This window comes from Chiloscyllium plagiosum, chromosome 2 (assembly GCF_004010195.1).
Source record: "Chiloscyllium plagiosum isolate BGI_BamShark_2017 chromosome 2, ASM401019v2, whole genome shotgun sequence".
Taxonomy (NCBI): Eukaryota; Metazoa; Chordata; class Chondrichthyes; order Orectolobiformes; family Hemiscylliidae; genus Chiloscyllium; species Chiloscyllium plagiosum.
In genome coordinates this window covers 142,671,155-142,678,722 of record NC_057711.1, presented here as the reverse complement: position 1 = coordinate 142,678,722, position 7,568 = coordinate 142,671,155, and the positions used below count along the sequence as shown (strand labels likewise).

Here is a 7,568-nt window from a genome sequence, read left to right as displayed (position 1 = left end):
GCGGTGGAGTCTGGTTTAATTGCAACATTTAAAAGGCATTTAGATGGGTATTTGAATAGGAAAGGTTTGGAGGGATATGGGCTGGGTGCTGGCAGGTGGGACGAGATTGGGTTGGGATATCTGGTCGGCATGGACGGATTGGACCGAAGGGTCTGTTTCCATGCTGTACATCTCTATGACTCTAAGTAGGTCCACAACCATCTTCATGGGGCAATTTGGAAGGTTGACATAGTCTTGCCTATATCTTCAGAGCAGTTCTCCTTTAAATGATGTTTGATGAAGTTTCTACAGGGTGGCACGGCAGCCCAGTGGTTAGCACTCAGTGGTCTCGCAGCATCAGGGGCCCAGGTTTGATTCTAACCTTGGGTGTCTGTGTTCAGTTTGTGCTCTCTCTGTTTGGCTTTCTACCGGGTGCTCCGGGTTCCTCTCACAATCCAAAGCTGTGTAGGATTTGATGGATTGGTCAAGCTAAATTGCCCAGGAATGTGTAGGTGAGTTGGATTAGCCATTGTAAATGTGGGATTATGAGAATAAGCGTAATAGGTCTGGGTAGGATGCTCTTCGGAGGGCGGGTGCAGACTCATTGGGTCAAATGGCCTCTATCTGTACTGTAGGGATTTTATGACAATTCGGCTATTGAGTTTACTGATATCATGTTAGGGATTGCACATCAAAAGTTACTCAGTGATAATGGAACACCTTAGAATATCACATTGAAGATGCTATATGCATGTTAACTGGCCTCATCAAAATTTCCCCTAAAGTAGATTTCCCCACTATCTTCTAACCTGGACTATCAGATTGAAATAACTTCCTCTGAACTCTCTTTCTCCCTCCTTTCAAAGTTACTGTCAACACACCTTTTGAAATAAAAATGTTCTTGATCCATCTGTCATTGTAAAATACCCACTCATTGCCCCCTTTCTCTCCAAAATTATTGAACATGTTAGCAGTTCCAATGTCTGTCTTCAAAAATATTCCTGCAACCCTATGTTGAGAAGTCTTAAATCAGATTTCTGCCCTTGGCTCTGCACTAAAATGGACTTTATTATGATCACAAATGGCAGCTTCTGTGACTGTGATGGTAAACCAATCCCTGCTCATCTTTCTCAAACTGTCTACAGCTTTTCATATCAATGCCTCTTACAGTTTCTCCATCTGGCTGGGACAGGTCTCACCAAGTTCCACCCAGCAATGACCACAGAATGTGCTGCATAATTTTCCACCATACTTCCTTATGCTTCTATCTCTTGTTCTTCAAGGAGTTTGATCCTCTATTTCTTGTCTAGAGGTTGGTCCTCAGCAACTCACCCAAAATCACACCGCATTCTATTTGGGAAGATTACAGCCTCATCGCTATCTCTCCCCACCCCAACACTGTCTTTGATTTATTACACAGTTTTCATGAGATCCAGTATTTTTTGAGCAGAGATTTCATTCAGTTAAATATATGGGAGCTTTAAACCACTGTCTTCAGTTTCCTTCACCAACTCAAACTCCTAACCATTCCATCCCCTGCACAATTTCAAATTGCAGTAATGCTACTGTAAAGGACTTATAAAGAATAGCTTACTATGTCCAGATCAATAAAGGTGTTTCCCTTTTGGCATTCATTGTAGGGAATACCTTTAAAATATAGTGCAAACCTGATGGATGGGCATTGGTAAAAGTACAACTTATTAAATTGTAAAGCATCTGGCATAATAAGGAAAAGGAAAATACATTTGATTATCCTGCGGTTAGAGTTACTACGGTGGGGAATCAGGCTCTTCAGCCCAACCAGTCCACACCAGCCCTCCGAAGAGTAACCCACGCCCCCTTTTGCACCTAACACTATGGACAATTTAGTATGACCAATTCACCTGACCCACACATCTTCAGATTGTGGGAGGAAACCAGAACACCAGAGGAAACCCACGCAGACACGGGGAGAATGTGCAAACTCCACACAGGCAGTCACCTGAGGCTGGAATTGAACTGGCACCCTGGGGCAGCAGTGCTAACCACTGAGTCACCGAGCCACTACCCCTACTATCTACTATTAAAGTGCGAGACTACATTATACAATTAGATGGGTCTTTGAATCTGCTACTTTCAAATTCAGAAATTTCTGAACATCTGACTGATCCCCTTTCATAAATTATTTTTATTTCTATTCACAACTGAGTTCCACTCAAGACATAACTCACACAGCTGTTTAATTTAGTTATTGGCAGTGTTATTTATCACATTTCAGAAGAATCAGGTATAGATATTCTAGTAGGTTTTTTTTAAGAATGTACAGTCTACCTGACTGAGTAAATACTACCCAGGATAGAGGCACCTCTTGGGATACATAGAGAATAATATATGTATATTCTCCAGTTTGTTTGTACTGATAAGAATGTTACATGTTTTCAAAACCCAAAGTATTTGAGGACACTAAGTTTTATTTTTCTAGAAGGACCGTGCTGTACATCTATGACTCTATGACTATGACATTAAGAGTGTGGTTGTACCATCTTGCAGCACAGAGAGTACATTCGTTGCTATACGTAATCGCATCAGTTCCACAGACTGGGTCATAGATTCGGGAACACACTCCAGTGATACGTCTTGTTATTTTACAGTTTGGCTGTAAAATCAAACAGAATAATTTGTGGATCATTGAATATGTTGACACAAGTATTATTCTCAAATGCACAGTAAAATCAGGTGTTCTACAATTTACTGCTTTGGTATTTTTAGTTAAAATACAACACCAGGTTAGAGTTCAACAGGGGTTTTTTTTGGAAAAACTAGCTTTCGGAGAACTGCTCCTTCATCAGGTAGTTGTGGAGCAGAACCATAAGACATAGAATTTAAAGCAAAAGATTACAAAGTCATGCAACTGAAATGATATATTGAACAAACCTGGAATGTTGTTAAGTCTTTCATTTTTTGGAATGGGTTGCGGGTTTCGGCTCGTTAATAAATAAATCCCAGAATTTCTTTCAAGTTACCTTCTTGAGATAACCTTAGTTATCAACAATCCAGGTTTTGTTCAATATATCATTTCAGTTGCATGACACTGTAAGCTTTTGTTATAAATTCTGTGTCTTATGGTATTATGCTCCACAATCACCAGATGAAGGAACAGCGCTTTGAAAACTAGTGCTTTCAAATAAACCTGTTGGACTATAACCTGGTGTTGTGTGATTTTTAACTTTGTCCCAATCTTGAGTTAGACTGGTTCTACTTCCAAAGTAGGAAATTATAAAATGTATAAATCTGCATTGACTGCCTGCAGGTTCTGTGCTTTTTGAGCAAAAATAGAATGTATCTGCAAATACAATTCTGCAAAGGCAAATTCATCCCATAGATTTGCATGTGAGGGAGAGACTGAGTGAGAGAGAGAGAGAAAGAGTGTGTGTGCATGTGAGTGTGTCCGTGTGAGTGTGTGTCAGAGAGTGTGTGTTTGTGTGTGTGCATGCTTGGTAGAGTGCGTGCGTAAGTGTGATGGAGTACAAGCCTGTGAGAGGGTTTGTGCATGGGTGTGACTGTGGGGGTTGTATGTGTGTATGTCTGAGAGAGAGCATGTGCATGAGAGAGGGTCTGTGTGAGTGTGTGAGTATGTAAGAGTGTCTGTATATGCGTGTGAGAGACTGTATAGTGTAGTGGTGTCACCTGTAGTGTGACATTAACCCAAAGTCCCGGTTGAAGCCATCCTCATGGGTACTGAACCTGACTATTAGCCTCTGCTCGGCCACTGTGCATTGTTGCATATCCCGAAGTCCGCCTTGAAGGACTTCAGGATATGCAACAATGCAGAGTGGCCGAGCAGAGGCTGATAGCCAAGTTCCGTACTCATGAGGGTGGTCTCAACTGGGACCTTGGGTTAATGTCACACTACAGGTGACCCACTACACTATACACTCACACATACACACGCGCACATGCACACACAACCCCCATGCACACACCCACTCACATGCTTACACTCCGTCACACTCGCACGCACATTCTACCAAGCATGCACGCACGTAAACACACATTCTCTCACGCGCATTCACACTCACACATTCTCTCTCTCTCTCTCTCTCTCACACATGCACACACTCACACTTATAAGTCTATGGGGTGAATTTGCATTTGCAGAATTGTATTTGCAAATACATTCTATTTTTGCTCAAAAAGCATGCAAACTGCAGGCAATCAATCCATATAACATTTTATAAATTCTTACTTTGGAAATAGAACCAGTCTGACTCAAGATTGGAATACAAACTCTAATCTCACATCCTTAATACATTGTCTGAGCTGAGATGTCATTTTTTTTCATAAAACCTTAAATTATCTCGAGAAGGTGACTTAAAAGAAGTTCTGGGATTTACATATTAATGAACTGAAACCTGCAACCCATTCTAAAAGATGAAAGATTTAACAGCAGTCTTGGTTTGTTCAATATATCATTTTAATTGCATGACACTATGATATTTTGCTATAAATTCTTTGTTTTATGATCCTGTCCACTAGTTACCTGATGAAGGAGCAGCAGTCTGAAACCTAGTATTTCCAAATAAACCTGTTGGACTATAACCTGGTGTTGCATAATTTTTAACTTTGTCCACCCCAGTCCAACACCAGCACCTCTACATCATTGATATTTTAACCAACGAGTTCAGTGATGTTATTACAGACCTCTGGAGTAGGTGGGATGTGAACCTGGATCTCCCAACTCAGAGATGGGACACTACCACTGCACTCCATTTGGTCACCTGATGTAGTTTCTACTCAACCTGTTCAGTGATGTTATTACACACCTCTGGTTGGAGTTGGAGGGACTTGAGCCCAGGAGTCTTGGTTCAGAGGTAGGGACATTACCATTGCACCACAGGGCCCCCCGTTTGGATGCTCTATTCTTTGTCAGAAAGGGAAGCACGGGTGTTGTCAAAAGGTGCCTATATCATGGTGGATGTCTATGTAGAAGCATCCATTAACAGCTTCTGCAGTTCTGTTTTGGAAGTTCCTTACTATTTCTTGAGGTTTCCTTCCTGAGAATTTTACAGTTGCTATGAGGATAGTGAAAATATGAAAAATTGCTTTGGAAGGTGTTGGTCTATTTACTGGAGACATATTTAATTGGGAAATTTGTGGAACATGTTGGAACTTAAGGCTGTTAACAAACACACAAACACTGGCAGTGCTTCAGTTTGAAATTAGCAACTGAGAGACCTGCACAGAGTCCAAAATAGAGAGGTCTTCTATAAAAACAATGCTATCCCAGCTCCTTGCCAAGCACTATCATTCATGGTTCTGCAAAATGCCACTACTCTTAATTGATCACAGTTTGATGTGCTCTCCAAGCTAACATCTCCATTTGCATGGTGGCTGTAACTCTTCAAAGGCAACAATGGCAGCTTTTGCAGGCAGAAATGCCAAGGGCATAAAGGTCTTAACACTGGACTCAAATAAGAAGATAGGAAAGGCAGCCAACATCATCAAAGATCCCTCTCAACCCAGTTATGACCTCTTCCAATTTCTTCTGTCAAGCAGAAGATACAAAATGTTGAGAGTGTGGCGCTGCAAAGCACAGCAGGTCAGGCAGCATCCGAGCAGCAGGAGAATCAACGTTTCGGACATAAGCCCTTCGTATACCCAAAATGTCAATTCTCCTGCTCCTCGGATGCTGCCTGACCTGCTGTGCTTTTCCAGCACCACACTCTCCTCGCTGATCTCCAGCAGCTGCAGTCTTCACTTCCTCCTGGAAAATACAAAAACTTAAACACACGTACTTACCGTTTCAAGAACAGCTTCCTTCCCCCAAGACCTCTGAATGAACCTCTCAAATTTCAAATCTAATGTTGACCTTGCTTTTCGTGCATCTTCTTTGCAGTCGTAACTTTGTATTCTCAGTCTGTTCTATTACCCTATGATCCTTATATGGTATGATCTGCCTGTATTGCATGCAAGTCAAAACTTTTCACTGTACTTAGGTACATGTGACAATAATAAATCAAGATTTTTGAGACATTTCTGAGCAAAATGGTGACAGCACAGATAAAAATACACCAACAACCTGCATCAGTTTCAGGAAAAACACAAAATATGACATAAGTGTCTTTCAATACACTAAGCAAGAAGAAAGCGTGACACCAAATCACTATTGTATACAAGCCACCAGGAACCAAGTGTAAAATGGAGTCATGTCAAAGGAGAAATCAAAACACAAATAGTCTAAGATTGCTTCACCAGTTAATGATGTGAAAGAATGCACTTGAATAATTTAGCCAAACCTCTATGTGTGGGTAAAAAGATATAAACTCTCTCTGCTGAAAATAAGTCAACAAATACTGTTGAAGGAAACTGGGCAAACTGCATTCAGCTATCTACAGAACCAAGAATCTCCAAAAAAACTAGGCTGTCAAAATCAGTGCTACTAAAGCCACCCACTTTAATGACAAAAATCTCTATTTATAACAGACAAGCCAAAGAATGAATGGTGTATATTTTTTAACCTTTACCTTTTGGACTCACCTCTCATTTCTATGTATATGTGTCTATTTTGCTATCTTTTCTCATGTTTTCGTAGGTAATAACTTACTGTTTCTTTAAATCGTGGTTAAAATAACTCCATTTACAGCAATGACTACTTTTGGAAAAAGGTTATAAATGATGGAAGGGATCTTTTCCAAATTAACTTTGTTGCAACCAGCTGAGGCTGGAATTGAGCCAGTTTATCCTTTCTCACAAGGGAACATAACCAGTTGGGGATACCCATTTAGAATTGTAACAAATTGGGAACTTGCCTGGGAATGGTTATAAAACTCCTGGGAACGGAGACTGCCTCACAGGCGCTCTGGAATGAGAGTGAGTCACAGGCGCTCTGGAATGAGAGTGATTATCAGGAACTCTGGAATGGGAGAGGGGACATGGAGTCCCCAGAAAGAGATGGGATAAGGAACCAGAAGCAGAAGGGCATAAGGAATGACAAGGAGGGTCCAGGAACTGGGAATGGGGTGGTGCAAGAATGGCCCAAGAGCTAGAAGGTCCTCTCCCTGGCACTTGCTCCCAACCCTGGCTCCCATTCTTTGCGCCTTCCCCCCCCCCCCACAACCCAACAACATCCTCCCACATCATTCCCTGCATTCTTTCCCAGATCCTGATCTCTCTTCTTCTCAGGTCCTCCCCACCTCTCCCTCTGCTTCCTGGTCCCAATCTTCCTCTGTCACCCCTAAATCCTCTCCCAGGCTGCATCCCCCTGAAATCTGCACACACACAATTTAAAGCAGTGCATAGTGCATGCATCAGTGTCAGCAAGCAGAACCGAACAAAAATCTTTCAGTCTAGGGTTTAAAATAAACAACTGAATAGGAAAGGTTGAGAGGGATACAGACCCAACGCAGGCAAATGGGATTAGTTCAGTTTAGGAAACCTGGTTGGGTTGGGCCGAAGGGCCTGTTTCCGTGCTGCACGACTCTATGATCTTTGATCTATCTGTGAGAGTGAGTCACAGGTGCTCTGGAATGAGAGTGAGTCACAGGAGCTCTGAAATGAGAGTGAGTTGCAGGTGCTCTGGAATGAGAGTGAGTCACAGGCACTCTGGAATG

General features: G+C 41.8%; 1 long non-coding RNA gene across 1 annotated transcript in view; it reads right to left on the bottom strand.

The window, feature by feature from the left end:
• Positions 1-836: 836 nt before the first annotated feature.
• LOC122564855 overlaps positions 837-7,568 on the bottom strand; it is a 9,531-nt gene continuing 2,799 nt past the window's right edge. Inside the window, exons 2-3 of the long non-coding RNA XR_006316026.1 lie at positions 2,190-2,193; positions 837-848 (exon numbers count right to left, since the gene is read on the bottom strand). This is a non-coding gene — a long non-coding RNA (uncharacterized LOC122564855). The remainder of the gene's footprint in view (positions 849-2,189; positions 2,194-7,568) is intronic.